The following is a 24,517-nucleotide window of genomic DNA, read 5'->3' as shown; positions in this document are numbered from 1 at the left end:
CAGTATTTATTTTTGATTGTTTCTTATGGTTATATGTTTTGTATAGGGTCGTTCTCGGTGAACGGCATTTCAGCTACAGTATTGTTTGATTCGGGAGCTACTCGATCATTCATCTTTCTTGCACTTAGCAAGAGGTTTGGCAGAGCTCCATGGGAGCTAGATTGTCCACTTGAGGTTGAGATAGCAACTGATAGGACCGTTAGGGTTGCAAGGGTACACAGAGGGTGTTCCCTACAGTTATTCGATGAGCAGTTTCCGGTGGACTTGGTCCCTATTCCCCTGTGTGGGAATAAGGTCATAGTAGGCATGGATTTGCTGAGCCCCAATGGGGAAGTGATAGATTGTGAGCTACAGTTGGTGAGGGTTCGCACTCCCAGTGGGGGAGAGTTAGTGAATCAGGGCGAGAAGCCACACCACGGACCAGTTCTGTGTTCATCAGCGAGAGCGAGGCGCTACTTTCATCAGGGTTGCGCTGGCTATATTGCCTATGTTTTAGATGCCCGGGAGAAGGGCAAGATAACAATTGATGATGTTCCGGTGGTGCGAGACTACCCGGATGTATTTCCGGAGGATTTGCCAGGGATACCTCCTGAGAGACAGGTTGAGTTCGGGATTGATCTAATCCTTGGTGCGGCTCTAATAGCCAAGGCACCATATCGTTTGGCTCCCCCAGAGATGCAGGAGTAGTCTACGCAGCTGCAAGAGCTGCTAGACAAGGGATTTATCAGGCCGAGCAGTTCGCCCTGGGGTGCACCAATTTTATTCGTGAAGAAAAAGGACGGGTCGCACCGTATGTGTATAGATTACCGGGAGCTGAATAAGGTAACGGTGAAGAACCGTTACCCACTTCCGAGGATAGATGATTTGTTTGATCAGCTTCAGGTAGCGTCTTGGTTCTCCAATATCGATTTACACTCCGGATATCACCAGATGCGGGTTAGAGGCGAGGATGTGTAGAAGACTGCCTTCAGGACCAGGTATGGTCATTATGAGTTTGTGGTGATGCCGTTTGGGCTCACCAACGCTCTGGCCGCGTTCATGGACCTGATGAACCGCGTGTGCAGGCCGATGCTGGATCGGTCTGTGATAGTATTCATAGACGATATCTTGGTGTATTCCAAGACTCAAGAGCAGCATGAGGAGCACCTGAGAAAGGTGCTAGAGGTTTTGAGGAGGGAGAGACTTTTCGGGAAGTTCTCCAAGTGCGAGCTATGGTTGCGCGAGGTGCAGTTCCTTGGTCACCTTGTCAACCAGAAGGGTATTTTTGTAGATCTGTCCAAGATTGAGGCCGTGATGCAGTGGGAGGTCCCGAAGTCTCCATCCGAGATTCGGAGTTTCCTAGGTTTGACAGGGTATTACATGAGATTCATCCATGATTTCTCCAAGATAGCAGCACCGCTCACCCGACTGAACAAGAAGTCGCTAGCATTTCGTTAGGGGCCTGAGCAGCAGGTAACGTTTGAGACCCTCAGGCAGAGATTGTGCGAGGCACCGATTCTTACCCTGCCAGAGGGAGTAGAGGATTTTGTAGTCTACTGTGATGCCTTGATCACATGTATGGGAGCAGTGTTGATGCAGCGAGGCTAATTATCCTACACATGATTTAGAGTTGGGGGTGGTGGTGTTTGCCCTCAAGATTTGGAGGCATTACCTTTATGGGTCCGTTGTACCATTTACACGGATCACAAGAGCTTGAGGTACCTCATGGATCAGCCCAATCTGAACATGAGGCAGAGGCGATGGTTAGATGTGTTGAAGGATTATGACTGTAAGATCCTTTATCACCCAGGGAAGGCCAACGTAGTGGCCGACGCCCTGAGCCGCAAGGAAGTTGCGGCCCCGATCAGAGACATTCGTTTGAGGATGACGGTGATTACTCCATTATTGGAGCAAATCAAGGAGGCACAGGTAGAGGGCCTTAAGGAGGAAAGACAGAAGTTTGAGAGGATCGTGGGCCGAGTAGCTTCTTTTGACCATGATAGTAGAGGAATTTTGACCCTTCAGTGGAGAGTTTGGGTGCCGTACTGGGGTGGTGGCACGTCATCGAGTGCTTGGTTTAGTGGTGTCAGACCGAGATGTCCGTTTTACTTCCAGATTCTGGAAGCGGTTTCACGACGAGATGGGCATTCGTCTCAATTTTAGCACCGCTTTCCATCCTCAGACGGACGGACATAGCGAGAGAACGATTCAGACTCTCGAGGACATGCTGCGGGCATGTGTTCTAGACTTCGGTGGCAGTTGGGATACGTATCTTCCGTTAACGGAATTTTCATATAACAATAGTTACCACACGAGTATCGATCGACCTCCTTTCAAAATGCTCTATGGGAGGAAGTGTAGGACCCTGATTTGTTGGGGCGAGGTCGGTCAGCGAGTTATTGGAAGCACCGAGGTGGTGCTCAAGATGACATAGTTGATCCAGCAGGTTCGTGGCAGACGACAGACTACGCAGAGTCGGCACAAGAGTTACGCCGATAGGAGGCGTTCAGATTGGGAGTTCCAGGTGGGCGAGTTGGTCCTCCTGAAGGTATCACCTTGGAAGGGTATTATTAGGTTTCGGAAGAGGGGCAAGCTGGGCCCCAGGTTCATTGGTCCTTTTAGGGTTTTGGCCCGGGTGGGTCGGGTTGCTTATCGATTGGATCTTCCGTCAGAGCTTAGCTAGATCCACAACACTTTCCATGTTTCTTAGTTGAGGAAGTGTTTGGTGGACGAGTTGGAAATAGTGCCCATTGAGGATATTCAGGTTGATAACAGCCTAAAATATGTCGAGAGGCCAGTTGCGATCTTGGATCGGAAGGTGAAGACCTTGAGGAACAAGGTGATTCAGTTAGTGCAGGTGCAGTGGCAGCACCGGAAGGGTTCAGAGTGGACGTGGGAGTTCGAGGAGGAGATGCGGGGGCATTACCCAGATTCAGCGGCAGCAGACTTCGAGGACGAAGTCTGAGACAAGTGGGGGAAGTCGGGGATGGTTGTAACACCCCAATTCTGGTATGATATCTATATATTTATTTTCTTCAAGTTTTAGGGGGGACTCAATGAGTCAGTAGTTGGACTCGTCGAGTAGAGTCGGGATTTCGAGTACGTTTAAGTTGGCGACTCGACGAGTCCATATTCCGGACTCGGCGAGTCTGCCAGTCTGGATGAAACCCTAATTTCAAGGGTTTGCACGCTATTTAAAAAACTTTTGGGGCCTCTAGTCAGCCCCCATCACCCCTCAGAGCATCATTCTCGAAACCCTAGAGCCCTCTTTGCATTTTTGTGTGATTTTGGTGTGTTTCTTTGAAGATCTTGAGAGAAAAAGGAAGGTAGATGAAGACAAGAAGAAGGAGATCCTAGATCCTTGAGGAATTTCAGAAGATAGTAAGGTGTATCTTGGCCCTTTTCTGTTTCTAAGCTTAAATCCCCTTTTTGAAGCCATTAAAGCTATTCTTGAACCATTTATTGGCTTAGTAGTAGCATAGAGGACTCATGGAGTTGATTAGCCTTCGGATCTAGCTAGGTTTGAGTTCCAGAAGCTTAGATCTAGCACCTTTAAGGAGCCATTTTGCATGAAAGATCTAGATCTACTCTTATAGTGTGCTTTGAACCCTAAAACCTTCATTTGATGTTATTTACACATAAAGTTGGAAACTTTATGTGTTAATCAAGTCCCAAGAACCCAGATCTATGAATGGAATGGACTGGTTTCAAGCAGAATCGAGTATATAGTTTTTGCATGTATACGACTCGGCGAGTCGTTCTTCAGACTCGGTGAGTCGAGTCGCGAGTCCTCTGTTTTCCCCTTTTCGAGTTATGCCGAGTGGAACCAGTGAGTGAGAGATGGACTCGATGAGCTAGAGGGTTAGACTCATTCGTGGAAGAACATGGCAAGTCAATGCCCTGACTCGGCGAGTCCAAGGCAATCTTCATGCCTCAAGAACAGACTTGACGAGTTGTTCATACAACTCGGCGAGTCACAGCTAGAGTGTTCATCTGATGAAGGAGAACTCGACGAGTTGTTCATACAACTCGGTGAGTCGAATGTAGATTGTCAGAGTGTTAGTAACAAAGATGAACTCGTCGAGTTTGTGCCAAAACTCGACTAGTAGTAGCGAGTAGAAGCAAGAAAGTAAAAGTAAGGACTCGACGAGTTGGTGAACCAACTCGACGATTCAGGTCAACTGAATGTTGACTTTGACCATTAGGTTGACTTGGATCAGGGGTAAGAGAGTCATTTTACCCTCAGTATTATTATTAGTATTTGATTCATGGTACTTATGGAAACTGTAGTTGGGGTGAAACCGGAGCCGCAGCAGACAAATTCCGGAGCAATTCTTTCAGCAACTAGGCTACAAGGTGAGTTTCCTTCCCGTAGGAACGGGTCTATGGCCACAATGCCGGTCCGTTTAGTTAGCAATAGTTTCGGACCTCGGTCTAATGCAGTAGTTAGGGTGCTTGATGTCTTTGTGACTCAAGCATGTTTTGTGTTATGTGTTCCGGACTCCGTTCCGATGTAGTATGCAGTATATGTATTCATGTTAGTTGATATGTTTATGCTATGTTATGTTCAGTCAGTTTTGGACTTCGGTCCGATGCAGGGGACAAGATCCCAATCAGTTCCGGACTTCGGTCCGATACAGTTAGTTTCGGGATTCGGTCCGATGCAGAGGGCAAGGCCGTGGTTAGTTCCGGACTCCAGTCCGATGCGGTTTCCAGACTACGGTCCGATGCAGTTTCCGAACTACGGTCCGATGCAGAGGGCAAGGCCCTGGTTAGTTTCCGGGCTTCAGTCCGATGTAGTGGGCAAGGCCCAGTAGATGCTTTATATGTTATTGTATGGTATGTGGTAGTTTGGGGGAACTCACTAAGCTTTGTGCTTATAGTTTCAGTTTTGGTTTCAGGTACTTCCGCAAGTAAAGGGAAGAGCTCGGGATGATGGCATCGCACACACCACAACTTCAGTCTTTTTCCTGGGATTTTGTTTTGATTCATAGTTTGATTTGGCACAAATGTTCATGACATTTTATTATGGGTTGAGATATTTGACACATGGTTTTATGATGGACGATCAGTATATGGTTTTTATTATCATTAAAACAAATATTTTTGTTGGGTCGTATTTTTGGATGTTACACATGGGGTGGTCCCCACTTATCACTCTACAAGTGTTATCATCTCATCGTTACATCAATACTATTTCTCCACCACACACCTAAGAAATAGTCACTGTTTCACATCACCTTCCCTCATTTGTATTATATGTAATATATTTTGTAAATATAAGACACACACAGAGAGATGGGGAGAGAAGAATAAAGAGATATATGAAGAGAAATGTTATCAATCGTGGTTCGAACCACGGGCAACCACGGCCACGCACCCTTTGGGTGGTATTTGTATGGATAACTCATAATGACATCGACAACAACTATCCTAAACTTTAGGAATGTCAATTCTCAACTCGATATGCAACACATCATGAACCTGACACAAAAGTAAATGTGTTTGGTTTGAGATTTGTGATCTGGCAACTTGTCAACCCACCAACCCGCCAGATAAACGGGTCGTGTTCAGGTTATTAATTGGGTTTAAGGGTATTACCGTTTTAAATCAAGCTCCGTAGAGGTGGTTCACCATATAATACAATAAATTTATATTATGCGACAACACCTATCAACCTATGCGTATTGTGTGCCCTAAATCAACTAGTCCTCACTATTACTTAAATAATGATATGGTTCATGTACGAGTAGATGCATTCTGAGGTGCCAACCCGAACCCGACACGATTGCCACCCTTACTAAACCTTTAACTTCCATTATTTTCATTTTATTTAGGGAAAATGTCATTTTATTCCCATCAATTTTTGTCATTTGTTTCTGTTGGATTATTGTATAAGCCCGTAACCATATTTGGTAAGTATTTGACCTGGTTGTGCATGGTCCTTTTGGGTTGCCTTCACCAAACCAACTTGACTGGAAAAATGATAGAAAAAGAGGTTATTATGGTTTATTAATATATTATAAGAATAATATATTAAAAGAGAAATCATATTTATTTAGTTGACATTGGTCAAGAATTAATTAAGAATTAATTTTGTGAGTAAAAGAAGTTAACTAAACTAAGGGCGCTGAATTGTAATTATGTGATAGTTACAAAATAGGGCAATGGATGCCCTATGAATAAGGTGGATGAATTCAAGGGGATAAGGCCCTAGAATTCATCCATGATAAGGCTTCTGGACTTATCTTATGGGCTGCTTGGTGGGCAAGCAACCAGATAAGGATAAGGACTGAAACCCTAATCCCTACACTTATATAAGGACCCCTTAGCTTAGGAAAACCGGCCACTTGATCCTAGAATTTCCTAGAGCTGATTTTATACCTCTCCTCTCTCTCTCTCTCTCTCTCTCTCTCTCTCTTGCCTATCTATTTGTTTTTGGTGTTTGTGAGCCATTAGAGGTACTACACTTGTGCTACTTGCGTTCAAAGACAAGAAGATTGAAGACTTGAGTTGTTATTACAATATAACAAAAAGAGGTATGTAATCCCTTCTAATATCTATATTTCTAAATATATAGGAGCATGCTAGGGTTCTTCTTGTGTTCATAATGTTGTGTATCTAACAGTCAAAACATAGATCCAAAATCCAGGGTTGCACGCACACAAAGGATTGTTTGTATAAAACCCACTAGTGGTATTAGAGCTTATGGTTTTTGTTTTCAATTAGTGTTATACAATTGTATGAATTTGACACGTTAGGGTTTATGGCCAATAAACCCTAGGAGGCAAGGAATTGGAAATTAGGGTTCTTGAACCCTGGTTTTCGAAAATTGATAAGGGTTTTTCAAACCCTTTTCTTAGCCACCAAGATTTCGAAATCTAGGGTTTGCAAACCCTAGGGTTTTCGAAATATGCCTCCTCCCAAATATAAGTTCCTAAATTTTAGGGATTTAGATAATCCCATATCTTGTAATTATCGTCTAATGGTTTAAATATGGTAATTAAATATTTTGAATTATCTCATCCCATATTTTTTTCGAATTGTAGGGGATTTAAGGGATTAGGATAAATTAAATTATTTAGTTTAAAAGATAATCCTTATAGATTTGATAATTAAAATTAATTGTTTAATTTTAGGATAATTATTAAATCAAGAGTTTTAATATTTAAAATTTTAAATTTAAAAGTCTTAAATTTCGAAAAATTTTAAAATTGAAATTAAAACCCTAGTATTTTGAAATGTTTAAAATACACCCTATACTGTTATATTATTACTAGATTAATATATATATATATATATATATATATATATATATATATATATATATATATATATATATATATATATATATATAACTAAAATGCTAGTCTTACCGTTAGTAGGTGTAAAGTCCCAAAAATAGATCTACCAACGATCAAAGACAATCACAGATGCAAACACAAATTAATAAAACAATAATGAGCAAAATACCAAGCTTGCATACGCTTTAATACTGTAAAACGTCTGATACAACTTGGAAGTATACGAGAGCATCAACAACTCATAAAGACTGACATAACTCGCTATTTAAAGACCTGACTAGGAGCCGTAAGGTGTTTACGGCCGTAAACAGTTTACGGCCGTAAACCCATTTTGGCCATAAACACCGTAAACTCAAAACAAAACACGAACAATCACATTTTTACTGTTATCTACGACTATGCCTAGACCAAACCATTTTACAGAGTCTTTCAATCTCCCCCTTGGTTTGGACTAGCTCGGCCCCAATCCTTTATTTACTAGCATGACATCCATTTGACCCATAGCACCATTCCACATCTTTTTGCTCAAAATTTCAGCAACCATCCTGGTATACGCCTTGGCTCCTTGTTCATAGATATCTTCAACCACTTTGATTTGAAAATTGCTCAGATAATGAATATCCCATTTTCTGAACTGCAGAAGGTCTCTTCGATCATACAACCGTATACACCCATTCCTGAGCTTAATGACAGCACCACAAGTATTTTCATCATAAACCCAGCACTCCATAGAACCGAGACATCCATCTTTATAACCTTGAACAATGGGAAATTGTTTAACTTGAGTCGTGGGCGGCCACATAACCAACTGTAAAGGTTTATCAGAAGAAGCTTCAAACACATCTGGATGTTCCAGAATGACTGACTCAGCAGTTGGCATTGTAGGAAATCCCTTCTTCACTTGCTCATCTAGAAAGAATTTGAACTGCGAAACCTGAGGATTGTTTAACAGATTAATAAACGGAGCTTGTGATAACTCCGCAAGATCAACCCTTGTCAACGAACTAAAGGAACGAATATCCTTATACATCTCTGAATTACCACTCTTGCGAATAATAATCCAAAGTCGAAGAGGATCATGAAATCCCCAAGCAGCTACACCCGACCGATCTCCAAAAGTATCTTTGAACCGAACAATTTCAAGATCAGTGACAGTGATCAAAGATTCCCCCTTAGAATTGCTCTGAGTAACATTTCGCTTGAATAATAATTGCCCTCGTTCAGTATCATCTTCTTGATTTTTTCGAATGATCTCTTGAATATGAGAAGCCATAGGAGGAACAACTCGAATATGCTCAGCAAAACCAGAAGATTGACCAGCTGGCACATCTACTGGATACGCTTCCACATGTAAATTTATTCTTTGTTCTTCTACACTAGTTTTATACTTCTCACCAAAATCATCCTCCAGTTTCCTTTTCAATTCGAAGTAGCTTGAAGTCAGCAAATTGAAATGTTCTTGAAGGTCAGAAATCTGCTTATCTTTTACTTTTCTATCCCTCTTAACTTCTGCGAGTTGTCCGCCAAGATAAGTTCTATCTGACTGAAGTTTAGACACTTGAGTACATAGCTCAATGTTCTGAGCACGAAGTTCAGCTACCTGAATGTCAAGCTCTATGTTCTTTTGATTTAATACCGAGATCTCCTTTCGCAAACTATCATCAGATGAATCATCATCAGGAGCACCCCCTTCACTCATAGAAATGTTCCTTTCTTGAGGGCTAGACGAACGAAGCTGTTCCTCGGCCATATGCAAAGCTAGTCTCTCAGAAGCAGCATCCCTACTAAATCTTGGAACAGGAAAACCAGGCGGAGCTGAAGACCCACCAACATCAAAAACTGAACTAGGTCCAGTAGCAAACATCTTTGTTACAGAAAGTCGTGTAGTAGCAGTAGTGATTGGTGGTGTAGGAAAACCACTGACCAAACTAGTAATTAGCTCGGATTGTCTTTCATCAAGTCTTCTCCTCTTAGATTGAGGTTGGTCAGCCTGTGGAGGTGGTACACTAACAAATGGTTCAGATGACGGAGAAATAGACACGGGAGGGGAACATCCCACAACTACCTCCATTGGAATTGAAGTTGACACCATCTGCTCGGAAATTGGAGTAAGAGTTTCGCTCGTTTTTCTCTTCTCAGTTGATGGCAAAACACTATCATCAACATTTTGAAAAATTGTGTCAAATATCTCGTTAGACACAACATTAGCACTACTGGCTAAAGAAGCCGCAATATCATCATTATCAAATCCAGTAAGATCAAGATCTTCAAATGAGTCTCGTCCATCATCACCGGTACCTATTTCCTTTTCATCCTGTCTTTCATTCGACTCATGTTCATGACTAGAGGTACCTTGATCCCTCTGAGCTTGAGAATCTTCATCATCTTCAGTCACATCTATCACAAAGTTTGCTGGAGTTGAACCCTCAGTATATGTTTTCTCAGAGGAAGTCGGTTCTGATGATTCATATGTCACTGGCGTCTCATCCAATTCTGTAAACTTACCAAATTTTTCCAATCGATAACGCCCTCGAAAGACAACTTTTCCTCTTCGGTTTTGCTTAATGAGTCCCACAGTGTGTGGACCCAACGATTTCATATCCAGGGTATCTCCCGACTTCCTAACCTCAGGGAACTGCATCTCGACAAACAATTGAATGAAACGGGGATATTGGAGAAAAGTATCCCTTGTAGAAGCCCGGATGTTTATGACAAATTCCTCTAGGATGAACTTTGAGAAATTGAAGTGAATTCCAGAGGCCAAAGATACCAATGCACCAGTTGTGCGTTGAGAAATTTCATCATGCCCACTCCTTCTGCCGGATACACAACTTACGAACACATGAGCCAGAAATCTCCAATATGGATGAAGCAGCTTTTTCAACGTTGGCGGGTAGGTTCCTTCATAACTCATACGTCGTAGTATTCTCTGAACATCCTCTATTCCAATTTCCGTCGGATAGTTCGGTTGATCATCAATCAGCAACGCATTTCGAACAAAACTTTCATCGATTACAATATCTCGTCCTTGCACCTTCGCCGCGATTGTGAAATTTCCATCATCATCCAGCTGCGTCCTTGCCGTCGCCCAAAACTCACGAACGATGTTCTGGTAGATCACCGGATTGACTGTCAAAGCAGATGCAATACAACATTCACGCAACCTGTGAATCATTGAAAGCATATCGGAATGGACGACAGGTGGATCAGCAAGAACTATCGCCAGATTGTGCATGTCTGCAAACTTGAGATTTGCCATTTATCTGCACTCAAACACAATTGTAAGAAACCTACACCAATAATAAAACTTATTTTGACAAACATATGACAATAAAATTTGATCAAAATAAAAATTATTTATTAGAGATGTATGTTTCAAAAATTAAACCTTTTGACAGTTTTGGTTCTTGGGCCGTAAACTCTAGTTTACGGCCTAAAGAATTCCCTTAGAATAATTTAGGTTCACGGCTTAAGCAAGGAAAAATCAAGCAATTGTCACCCAGTCAAACAAACAGCTTGAATCGACAAACGTTCTTGGGCCGTAAACTCCAGTTTACGGCCTAGAAATTACTTCGAAAATACAATGCATAATTATCTATGGAATATTTCCACCCGTCCAGAAAAGTTGCACTTGAATTCACGGGCCGTAAACTGGGAGTTTACGGCCTATGAATGTCTACACCGAAAAAGGCCAAAAATTTGTCTTTTCACTTTGAGATGACGAACGAGAAGCATATAGTCGTGAACACAACGAGAAGGCGCATCATAACAAAACAATTTCGAATTCAAATCATCAAGTTTCAGAGTTTACGGCCTAAGCTTACGGCCGTAAACTCCTCAACTTGAATTTATTTAATTTTAAGCACAATGCAATGAGATTCCGTGAAACAAAATATATATTCGTGATCTACACGATACTACCTTCACGATGGTATACTTGTTTTTCCGAAAATCGAACAAAAATTTTTCGACACCTTGAGAGCCTTTTGGAATAGGTTTGCGGCCGGAAACTGTTGAATGGGGAGATTCCGGCCGAGTACTCCCCTTTTTACCTTTTTACCTTTCCCTTTTTCTTACCCTCCTGCCTGATAGCTACCCAGTCTTTCTAATTTTTCGCCAATTAATAAAAATGAAACCTTTTGAGGATTAATTTAATAAAAACCTTTTAAAATAAAAATAAAGTAAAATTAATATAAAATTTTATGTTGAAAAATTAAGTAAAAACAAAATTAAAATTAAAAAATAGAAATAAAAATAAAAAAATAAAAAAAAATAAAAAAATAAAAATAAAAGCAAAAATAAAATTCAACGTCAAATAAATTAAGAAATACTTTAACTACCACTTCTTTTGTGATGCTTGGATCAGAGTTATTGGACGACCTTATTCTACTTGTCGGTACCCTTATTTTCACATTTTCGTCTGACCGATTGCCAGTATTGTGGTCCACTTAAACGCGAAGGATTTGTGACATTTTGGGCCTTTTACCAATGACATAGTTCGGGCATATACCTAATTGTTAATTTCTGGTAATTATTATAACTCCCAAATCTTACATGAAGTTACCTTATGACCAATTAATTGACTACAACCAGGGATATTGTTGTCCACCTAAATTGAGCAGCGAGATCTACAGACAATCTGTATGAGTTCAATTTTAGGTGTACTGGAACGTGTTTCCCGCTTCCTGATATGCCCCAGCCATCAAGAACTTCCAGAGTACTCCTTACACCGGATGAGCAGACAATCATTCAGAGAGAGAAGGGATACAGAATCCTATTGCTAACTACTTCAGAGGGGTTGAGAAGAAGAAGGTTGCATATGCTGTGTACCAGGTCGGATTAGAAGCCGCGCAAAGGAGACAGCATGTGGCTAACAGATGAGAACTTTTTCACATATATAGTTCACACATATATTTCAAGCGCATATATATTTCCTACAAAGAAATGGAGTTGCATATGTTGTGTACCAGGTCGGATTAGAAGTCGCGCAAAGGAGACAACATATGACTAACAGAAAGAAAGAAAGAAAACGATTCTCTACAGACCTAATTTATCGGAATTTACCAGTCGCCCCATCCAACCGGAATTAAGGACAGAATCCGCACATCGAGGAAAAGTTAAGCCACGGTTCCAAGTACGGGTTCAATTAATGTGACGAGTAGATTCTCATGTTTATCTCCCTGCTCAACCTATCCGAGCGTCGTGATATCAGATTAAACGGATCTAAATAGGTCAAGTTTGTCGAGTCCTTAAATTCATTAGGTTCAACTTTCCTAGTCAAGTCCCCTTTTAAAATCTTTCGCGCCTACCAGCACATCGAGCGCAGAGCGTAGAAGATTCAACGTAGGTATGTTACGCCGATTCAGGTCGTCCTTTATCACTTATTAATATCATTTCCCATCACACTACTTACAACGAAGGCTGCTTTGAAATAACCCTAATTTAGATTCTTTACAGAAATGACATTATTTTTGGATTTTTTTGTAATTTTTGTTGTTTTTATTTTCTTTCTCCCCCTAAATTTGTGCATAATTGAGAGTGGGAAATAAAAGAAAAAAATGCGCAAATTTAAATAGACCTAACAAAAATTGAAGACAAACTTGGTAAAATGTTAAAATAGACTAAGAGGACAAAAAAATAAAATTAAAATTAAAAAAAACTTAATCCTCAAAACGTATCATTTTTAGAAATCCCACAAGCACATCAAAACGAGCTTTGTTAAAAGGTTTTGTGAACAAGTCAGCCACATTGTTATCAGTGTGGACTTGTTCGATTCGAATTAAAGATCGTTCATAACAGTCTCTGATAAAGTGAATTTTAATATCGATGTGCTTGGTTTTAGAGTGTTGGACTGGGTTCTTAGCAATTTGTATGGCAGCCTCATTATCACAAAAGATAGGGGTTTCTGAGTAATTCAAACCGTAGTCCAACAGCTAATGTTGGATCCAAATAACTTGAGAACAGCAGGCGGATGCTGCCACATATTCTGCCTCTGCTGTCGAAGTCGAGACAGTGTGCTGCTTCTTGCATTGCCATGAAACTAGTCTGTCACCTAGGTATTGACATCCTCCTGAAGTTGATTTCCTGTCAAGCTCACAACCTCCATAATTGCTGTCAGTAAAAGCATAAAGATTAAATTCAGAATTCTTCGGATACCAAAGACCCAATTTAGGGCTTCCTTTGATATACCGAAAAATTCTTTTAACGGCAATAAGATGAGAGAGTTTAGGATTAGCCTGAAAGCGAGCGCATTGACAAACTGCGAACATAATGTCTGGTCGACTTGCAGTAAGATACATTAGGGATCCGATCATCGATCGATAAAGAGTTTGATCGACGGGTTCTCCTTCTGGATCTGGAGACAGGAGGGGTCGTTCAGCCATCGGTGTTGAGGCAGATTTAGCATCATGAAGTGCGAACTTCTCAAGAATATCATCCACGTACTTGGCCTGATGAAGAAGGATGCCGGTTGAATTCTGTTTAACCTGAAGCCCCAAAAACATGGTCATTTCTCCCAAAGAACTCATTTCAAATCGTTTCTTCATTACACTTTCGAACTCCTTGCAAAGTTGTTGGCTTGTGGATCCAAAAATTATGTCGTCGACGTATATTTGAACAAGTATCTGGTCCTTGTCGACATGCTTTATAAATAATGTTTGATCGATAGTACCACGTGTATAGCCATGTTCGAGCAAGTGCTTTGTTAGAGTTGCATACCATGCTCTAGGAGCCTGATGCAGTCCATACAACGCTTTATCCAACTTGTAGACATGATTAGGAAACTTTGGGTCGACAAACCCTGGAGGTTGATCAACGTAGATTTCTTCCTTCACCTTGCCATACAAGAAGGCAGTCTTGACATCCATCTGAAAAACAGTGAAGTTCATATACGAAGCGTACGCCAAGAAGATACGAATGGCCTCTAAGCGAGCTACGGGAGCATAAACCTCAGTGTAGTCAAGACCCTCGACTTGTCGAAATCCGCGAACTACCAATCTGGCCTTGTTTCGCACAATGACCCCTGAATCGTCCTGCTTGTTGCGATAAACCCATCGTGTGTCAAGAGACTTTTTGCCCTTTGGTAACTCAACTAACTTCCAAACACCTAGTTTTTCAAATTGATACAATTCTTCGTGCATTGCATCCACCCAGCTAGGTTCATTTAGAGCCATTTCTACATTCTTGGGCTCAATTTGAGAAATGAAACAAGAATACAGACATGTATTCACGTCTCCACTTTGACTTCTGGTTTTAACACCACTGTCTAGCTGGCCTATAACGTTCTTGAGAGGATGATCTCGTTGAATCCTAGAGGGAATTTCTTGGTTGATGTCATTGATAGAGACAGGTAGAGTGTGAATGTTCAGTCCTCCTTCATTTGTCTGTTGAGTAGAACTAGTTGGTTCTGCAACATACTCATCGGCGATAAGGTCAGGAAAGATTAATTCCATCAGGTTTGAAGAGACAGCGGAAGCATCAGTTGGAATGAACTCTTTCTCTAATAATGTGGAAGGTCTTGATTCAACATTCGAAGAATCAATCTGGTCTGATTGAGGGTTGAAGGATGTTACAGAAGATTCCCTTTCAATTTCAGCAGACAGCTCCCCCTCAGATGAAGCAGAGGACTCCCCCTCAACTGGAGCAGAAGATTCTCCTTTGTGCGAAACGGAGGACCCCCATTCAGTAGAAGCTTTAGATTTTTCTTTCAGTGAATTGAAGGTTTTAGATACAGGTTTGTATACTACTTCTTCGACGTCATCCTCAGAGATACTCTTCAAATGCGAATCGGTTCTTGAAACATCATTTGAACACACGTTTAAGGATTTGAAAAGTGACGTGTAATCAAACAACAAGTCCGGACCCACTTTCGCGTCTGTCTCATTCTCTTCTAACCAACGCACGTCATAGGATTCCACAATCTGTTTGGTTTTCTTGTTGTAGACTCGATAAGCGGTACGTGCAGCATACCCAACAAAATAGCAGTCATCAGCTTTGGCATTAAACTTCGGATTAGCATCTAGGATCAGAAGGGTGCAGGGACAGCCAAAAACTCGAAAATGACTAACTGACGGTTTGTGACCATAGTAAATCTCATACGGAGTTTTCATTTGAGCTTTGTTGATGAGTACTCGATTTTGAACATAACAGGCAGTGTTTATTGCTTCTGCCCAAAAGAAAACAGGGAGCTTGGAGTCACACAACATCGTCCTTGCTGCATCCTTAAGTGTTCTGTTTCGCCTCTCAGCAACACCATTTTGTTGAGGTGTGTGAGCGGAACTAAATTGATGTAAGATCCCCTTCTCAGAACAGAAGTGATTGAGAACCGAATTCTTGAATTCCGTACCATTATCGGTGCGAATAGCCTTCACCCTATTATTGGTCTGATTCTCAATAAGTGTGATGAACCTCTTGATCAATTCAGTGATGCCAGCTTTGTTGGATAGAAAGAAAACCCACGTAAAACGAGAAAAATCATCAATGACAACAAGACAGTAGGAACTCCTATTAATGCTAAGCACATTCACTGGACCAAATAGGTCCATGTGAAGAAGTTGTAGAACCTGACTTATTGAGTTAACTTGCTTCGGTAAATGTGGCTTTCGATGATGCTTTCCTTGAGCACAGGACACACATTTCTCAAACGTGATAAAGTCTCTGACAGGTAATCCTCGGACCATCTCATTCTTTGCAAGACGATTGAGATTTTTGGCATTGGCATGACCTAATCTTCGGTGCCATAACATTGCGGTTTGCTCAGTGATCTTGGAGAACAAACAAGTAACCTGCTTTGGAAGATTGCTATTCATATCGATAATATAGGCATTTCCATCCCTTTTTGACTTTACGAGAATCCATTCTTCAGGGATGACAAAACCTGGCTTTAAGATCATGCATTCCTTGTCAGTGAAATGCGTAGAATAGCCTTTGTCACAGATTTGCGAAACACTTAGCAGGCTGTGTTTTAGCTCTGGAGCGAAATTCACATTTTCAAAACTCAAGACTCCATTTGATACTGTGCCCTTTTGTGTAATTTTTCCTCCATCTCCACCCGCAAAAGAGACGTATCCCCCATTAAATGATTGAATGTCGTTCAATTGGGTGATGTCTCCTGTCATGTGCCGGGAACAGCCGCTGTCGACGAACCATGGTCTGACGACATTTCCCCGCAACTGCCCCTGCAAAATGGATGGGTTTAATTAGTTTTGGGCACCCAGGTCATAATCTTCCTGGGTAATCCCGATGCCTTTTCAGATTTATTGCACATGAGCTTCTCTGAGGATACAGAAGACGTATTGGGAATAGATTTGGGTTTCCATATATAATTAGGCTTTTTGAAAAATTTAGTCAACTTTGTCATTTTATGTCTAACGATCTGCTTAAAGCAAGATTTACTTCTACCAGAATTGGTTGAAGATCCATTATAGCCTTGGGATGAGCTTGACCTTTGCATGGTTATGCTCCCTTTTGACAGACTGTTCAGGACAAGGTGATTAAAAAACCTTTTATGACTGTGAAATATGCCCCCTTTTCTATTTCTTTTATCTACCCAATAGTCATTTCGAGAGCGACTTCTAGAGGAATTTCTATGTAATGATCTTCCTCTGAATTCGTTCTCTCCTCTTGGAAGATTATAATTCACGAACATTCGATTAAGACAATTTCTAGCAATATGACCCTTAGTGCCACAATTAAAACAAATCTGATAGTTATTGTTAGAACTTGTGTTGCATTTGTCAGATTTGTTTTCCCCACAAAAACCCTTGCTTGTCTCACAAAAACATGCAGTATTATCAAGTGGTGAGGCAAGTGAGGGTGCTGTATTTATTGAGGGTTGTGAGACTAATGGTATGTTAGCATTTTTATCACAGACGTTTAAATTGTCAACCAAAGTGTTCAAAGGTTTATCAGACATATCAGAAACATTCAAAACTGTATCAGAGATAGCAGCTACTGTATCAGAATAATTTAAAACACCACAAGAAAAATTGTCACTCAAAACATTTAACAAGGAATTGTCTTTATTTAAAACAAAAGCTTCAGGTTTAGACTCGATTTTATTTTCAGAAACACATCCTTCAACTTTGTGCTTTGACTGATTCAAGGATTGATCTGCAGGAGAAGTAGAAATGTTAGTACTTTCAACATTAATAAATCCTCCTGAAACAAAACCGGAGGGCTTGCCATAAAACATAAATGATTCATTGGCAATCTCTTCTTTAGGCAAAAGCTTGGGCTCGTATGAATGATTGAAGGGAGGAGGTACAAATTTATACCCTAGACCTTTTGATTGATTTCTTTTAAATTGCATACTTTGGTCTATCATATTTGCAACCACCTCACTTGAGAAATCATATTTTCTGACATCAAGTTTGGCGGTCTCAAAGTTTCCTTTCAATGATTCAACTTCAGCTACAAGCTCAGCATTTTGTTTGACTACATAATTGTAATTTTCACATTTGTTGCTGTAGTCTTCCTGGAGTCTCCTAAAGTCTTTAATTTTTTATTCTAGTTGAGCTTTAAGTGGTTTTTGTCCTTTTCGAAGTCGATACCCTTCATATCTAAGGTCTTCTATGTCTCTTATTAATTTATCATTGAGTTCACGAAGAATCCTAAGATTTTCTACTTCATTACCTAATGTCTCAATTTTATCCTGTAAAGTTTTCACATAATCTATACAAGCTTTAGAACATGATGGGAGACTTACCTTGTTTGAGTTAGGCTCATGGGAGGAGGATACCATCAAGCCAAATTGAAGTTTCATCATGTTGTCTTCAACTGCTGCAGTCCTTGCTTGAGCGTCATTCCTCACTTGTGCTAGATGAGCATTTTCTGGTCCAGACAAATTTAGGGCTTGTATTTGATCATCCCAGTCAAATGATTGAGCAACCATAGCCTTTTCATTATTTGCTTGACCACTGGTTCGATTATTCCCAACTGCAACCATTGTTCTATCATTATTGACCCTCCTATCAGGGTGTGGGCAATCACGAGCAAAGTGTCCTGGCTCGTGGCAATTGAAACATCGAAGCTTTCCTTTGTTGAATCCAACCTTCTTGTTAGCACTCATTCCCCAATTGTTCTTCCCTGTCTTTTTGGCAAACTGTTTTGCCCTAAATACAGCCATTGCAATTTGCCATGTGATGTCCATTTCCTCCACATCCTCTGGATGGATTTGATCAAGATCTGCAAATGAAAGTTTAGGAGGAAGTTCCCCAGCTACAAGAGCATTGTAGCAATTTACAAGTCCTGCTGCAAAGACAAGGTTTTCATCACCCTCCTTTCCCTTTGATGAAGAAGCCACATTAGAGGATGAAACATTTTGGGTAGATGTAATAGGCTGGCCTTGTGGGTAAGATGAACCTGCATAAGGAATGACCGGAGCAGAGGCAGATGAACCTGCAGAAGTATAGGAGAAAGAGGAGAGAGCATTATTAGATGAAATGCCAAGATTGGCAGATGAGTATGAGTTCACATGATTGATCTCTTGCTGTTTGTCATCAATATCACATGCTTTGATGACAGCCATCACTTCAGCTAGGGAAAGTCGACTAAGATCCTTGGTCTTCTTGATTACTGCTACATTCATGTCCCAAGATTTTGGGAGAGCATTTAGTAGCTTCTTGTTAATTTCTGACTTCGTATAGAAAATCCCTGCCACAGTCATTTCAGTGTTGAGAGTGGTAAATCTCTGCAGTTGGGCTTCGAGAGTCTCTCCAGGAACATAATTAAACATATTGAAGCGTTGTCTCAGCATATCTTGGCGACTTTCCCTCATGTCTTCATTTCCCTCATATACTTCAATGAGAGCTTCCCACAAAGCTTTGGCAGAAGTATACTCTCTGAATCCTTGAGCAATGTCTGGAGATAAAGCCATAGTCAAAATGGCCAAAGCCTTTTCTTGTTCTTCTACACTCTCAAAGTCTTCATCAGTGTAGTTTTCAATTTCCTTGTCGACTACCTTTCCCCCAACCATAGTGGTGATTCTGACTGGATCCTTTAAGACACATTTCCAAATCTTAAAGTCTTTCATCTTTATATACTTCTCAATTCTATATTTCCACTCGGGGAAACCATCAGCTGACATAAGTCTTGGAATTCGCGTGGTTGTACCCATCACAGCATCAAGCTCTTGGTATTGAGTTGAATTTTGTGTATCCATTTTTAAAAAAAATTTAAGGTTGTAAAAATGTTAATTTTGTTGTGAAAATTAGGGCAGAAAATACTTAGCCGTAAACTCCCAACCGTAAACTGGAGTTTACGGTCTTAAGTTATTTTGTTTTAAAAACTAACTCAACATTTAATTTCAATTTTATAAAATCAACTCACGTAGCCGTAAACTTTTAAGCCAGAAACTCGATGTCGTAATCCTTAAGTCAAGTAGTTTACGGCCGTAAACTTGAGTTTACGGTCCAAGGAAACTTATTGATTTAAGCTCCGAAAAATAATGGTGCAAATTTCAATTAACAGAAAGTCAATTTTTGTGAGTAATTTAGTTTACGGTCAATGAAATTCAATTAAAAAATTCGATTTTAATTTTAAAAACACAACTCAATTAAATCCCAGAATTAAGGTGTGAATACGAAGGCTTGGAGACGAAAAGAAGCTATCGATTTCGAAGAGTGCAGAAGAGGCCGTAAGAGGAGTTTACGGCCGTAAACTTCTGGAAACCTTGATTTCGACTGAAATAAATTTCTCTAAACTGCAGTGGGTGTCGATTTAGTTGAAAATGCAGCTGTTGAACGCCTTTGACACTGGTCCTGCTCTGATACCAATTGTAAAGTCCCAAAAATAGATCTACCAACGATCAAAGACAATTACAGATGCAAACACAAATTAATAAAACAATAATGAGCAAAATACCAAGCTTGCATACGCTTTAATACTGTAAAACGTCTGATACAACTTGGAAGTATACGAGAGCATCAACAACTCATAAAGACTGACATAACTCGCTATTTAAAGACCTGACTAGGAGCCGTAAGGTGTTTACGGCCGTAAACAGTTTACGGCCGTAAACCCATTTTGGCCATAAACGCCGTAAACTCAAAACAAAACACGAACAATCACATTTTTACTGCTATCTACGACTATGCCTAGACCAAACCATTTTACAGAGTCTTTCAGTAGGCCTCATTCACGAAACCAATCTATAAGGGGGGTATAAGGTTATGACCTATAAAATGGCCATTTAATGGGTGTCCACTATCACCCACCGCTTCCTTGATTGGTGGAGGGTCGTTAGCCGAACGGGTTGGATAGGGCAACCCCTTCTCATTAATAAGTAAAATGAATCTATATAAAGTAACTAAATGTTTTTACAAAATTCCCAATCTTAGTTACTTTAGGAAGAGTGAGTTGATGTAATCCCATGAAATTACACTTTGTACCCTTGCTAAGAAGCTATTCGAGCGCGTCTGGTTAACCTACACACTAATTGGTTCTAAGCAAAGGTGGCAAAGGGTGACTCATTGTTTGTCATAGTTCGATGGAGTGTGTGTGGTTAACTGACACATCGAATAGGTGAGTGTAACAATGAGGGTGCCATGTGCATTTGCATGGTTATTCACACCCGCTTTGTGATCCTCGACATCCTAGACACAAACTAGAGGGGCATATTGAGATTTAAACATGCCATTGAAAAGTTCAATGAATCTCAAAGGAATCTAGTAATTTTCAATACATTTAAAACTTAAGCCTTTTATGTTTTTCATGGTGGAGAATTAGTGAATCGTCATTCACTTACCTTCAAATTATTTGCATGTTAGATTACGACATCCATTTTCTAATGTGTAAATAATATTGTTGGATCCTAGCCATAATTTCTCATTTTGGGTGTTTAATTAGGGATTCATTTCTAATCAACTTTGTTCTTTTCTATTTTAGATGTCGAACTCAAACAACAACAATGCTTCCGGCTCGAACTCCTCCGGCTTGTTCTCACTCATGAATTTGTGTGGCAGAGTGATCTTTGTGTTGGTTTTTGAGCATTTTAACACTCCTAAGTGTAAATGCAACCCTAAATAGCTTGGATCTATGTTTTCTCTATTATACATAAAAATATGAACTTTCCAAGGTATTCATCCTAACTAGCATAATAACATTGCTTTATATGAATATATTAAGTTAGAATTACATACCTCTTTGATGTAGATTGTCTTCATGAAGCTTGAGTGCCTAGTGCCCCAAGTGTGACACCTCAAATGGTTCACACAACACCAAATACACGTGGAATGACTTGAGAGAAATTGGAACACTTCATAAAATCGGCTAGCCCTTTCTATCATCCATAGTGGCCGATTTTTCCCAAGAGTATGATCTTTATATAGTGTCATAATTAGGGTAAACCCTAATTATCATGGCTTTCTATTTCCTTAGATCCATGGGTTCAAATACACCATGGAGCATCCTATGGGTTTTAGCCCAACTTGATAATCCATGGAGTCTTAGCCCATTATACAAGTATGGATGATTTACACAATCAACCCATATATTTAATTCGTCTTCTTTTGATCACTTAATTAATCCTAGATTAATTCTTTATCAATACTAATTAAATAATCTTATTAATATATTAGAACTTATAATATATTAATAACCTTAAGTGTTATTTCTCTCATTTTAGTATATCCAAATGCATGATGCCATGCAACACAAATGGAACATGTCGGCTCAGGTCAAGCCTTACCAATTATATTTATGGACTTAGACATTAATCCAATAGTCTCCCACTTGGATAAGTCTAAAACTATTGTTGCATATGACTTCAAGAACCGACTGGCAATCGTAGCTCTCAAAAGCTTCTGTCGAACTCTGACCTTGCCAATGATGTCTGACCTTTGTCAATGAGACATGAGACATGGATTATAATCATTCTCTTTATCCATTAGTTGTTTCCCAATTTCCGATTTATGACGACTGACTAATTGAACAAATCAAATCAGTGCTGGCCTGGCCGAGCACTTACATTTGTCATCACCAAATCATCGAGGGGCCCACAGATATCGCTTTTATCCCGAAGGTAAAAGGAATGGATAAACTTCGACTCAAATGGCTTGTTCTACTACTTGTTGAATCATACACAAAGGCACATTTTATAACATCGAGTTACCAATGCGTTTTCGTGCAATCAATGTATAACCAACTCATAGTAACAACCCATATCTCTAGGTTTGAAGAATATAAGATATTATTGTCTCATGATCACTCGTGATAAAATCCATGAAGTGATTCCAATGAGCGCGGGTTGAATCCAATACTCAGAACTTATGAGCACTCACGAGTGTTGTAGCACAACTTTGTCCACCAGCTTGGACGTCTACAAGCCAACCAATGACAGTCTTGATTCATATTTACTTCCAACATATGACCGACTGTGGATAGTTTGAATAACTTAGTCATTCAGGAAGAAAAACCTAGTTATTCTGGAAGTCAAAACATGCAAAATGAAACACATTAATAATTGAATCCAATATGGTCTCAGAACTTATGAATCTAAATAAAACACCTTTTATTTATCACCATATGATTCCACATTATTCATTGTATACTGTTTCAGCTATCAACTTTATTCTTGAATTAAAACATTAGTTGTCCCATGCTCCAAGCATGTACACTATTTTTTCTAAACACTAGTCATTCCATACACCAAGTATGCATACTATGTTTGTCTATGATCTTTACTTTGCGAAATAGACCAATTGAATATAACCCCAGTGATTCTCATTTCACAGTCCGAAATCCTTACTGCAAATGCAAGAATTCCAAATTCCAACCATTTACTAAAATTTGTTAGATTCTAAACTTATATGTGTTGATCCTTTTGTAATGATTATGCACAAAGTCACAAGGACTTGACAACAAACATTACAGAGCATTCCAAAGGAGATCAACTCCTTGGAAACATCTTTCTTGCATTAAGTTTCTTCTAATCTTACACAAATTGAATAATTTCTAACTTTGAAACATTTCCATATTCCATTTTGACTATCATTTCTAAACAAGAGTTGCCTCTTTTCAGAATATGTCAATATGGTCCTTCCAGATTAACACTATACTTCCAACTGTCCCTGAGCAACCAATCTATGGTAAACCTTAGATTGTCCTCAACAATTTCTTAATCATATTAGTCATATCCAATTCTAGACCTTTTCCCTTCTTAATGCCCCAGGCATTTGGAAAATTTTAGAAAGGATGAATATAACACATGTAATTGATACTATATCAGAAGCATATGGGACACAATTCATGATATCTCACATAAAGACTAAACCCTTCTTTTGCTATAATATTTCCATTTCAATTTGCCAAGTTCTCATAATTCATATTATGAAAAGGGATGCCGTAATCATAATCGAATTTTAGAACGCAAATAATGGACCCATATATAGAATTTCCTTATGTTGAGCCATTCCAACATGAAATTCTTATATATATATATATATATATATATATATATATATATATATATATATATATATATATATATATATATATATATATATATCCTTGACTAAATATGATTAAAACCTCAATCTAAGCTTTTAGATTTGAGATGAAGTATAATTTCCTCTCCCTTAATTATAGCAAAACAACTCTTTCCTAATTGAAACCTTTTTGTTTTCTATAATTAACATTGCTAACTTGCAACCTTTATCATAATTATCATGCTCCCACTAACATGATGATTATTAGCATAACACTTATGCTCCCACTAGCTTTGACATGTACTCAAAAATCAGCTGAACTTCTAGAAAAACAATACTTTATTAACTTTCTTACCACAGTTTAGATTTCTGATACTAGATTGCTTTGATAAAACTTTATCAAAATCATACACCTTTTCTTAGATAGCTCACAGGTGTGTCTAAACAATTTCAGAACTATGAAAAGGGATGTTGTAATCATAGTCTCAATTGTTTAGACCTTTGCCACTTCTCACAAGTCCATGTTAGTGTGCCGGTTAACCACACAGCTCCACTAACGACATTGAGAATGCAAATATCATACTTGCTACGTAGCTAAAATCTACTTAGTGAAAGTGTTTCCTCACCATCATTTTCATGAATTGGAGAGAAACCTTATGACACTTAGATTTAATAGCGTATGTGTTCTTATCCACGTGAATTGTCAAAACCATAGTCACAAGACAAGGATAATGACACATTCAAACTTATATGGACTGAACTCAATCTTAATTTCTTGCCATCTGGCAGCCCAAGGGCCTGCCATTGCTT

This window comes from Lactuca serriola, chromosome 5 (genome assembly GCF_051521515.1).
Source record: "Lactuca serriola cultivar US96UC23 chromosome 5, Lser_US96UC23_V15, whole genome shotgun sequence".
NCBI classification, from domain to species: domain Eukaryota; kingdom Viridiplantae; phylum Streptophyta; class Magnoliopsida; order Asterales; family Asteraceae; genus Lactuca; species Lactuca serriola.
This window is presented reverse-complemented; position numbering follows the sequence as displayed.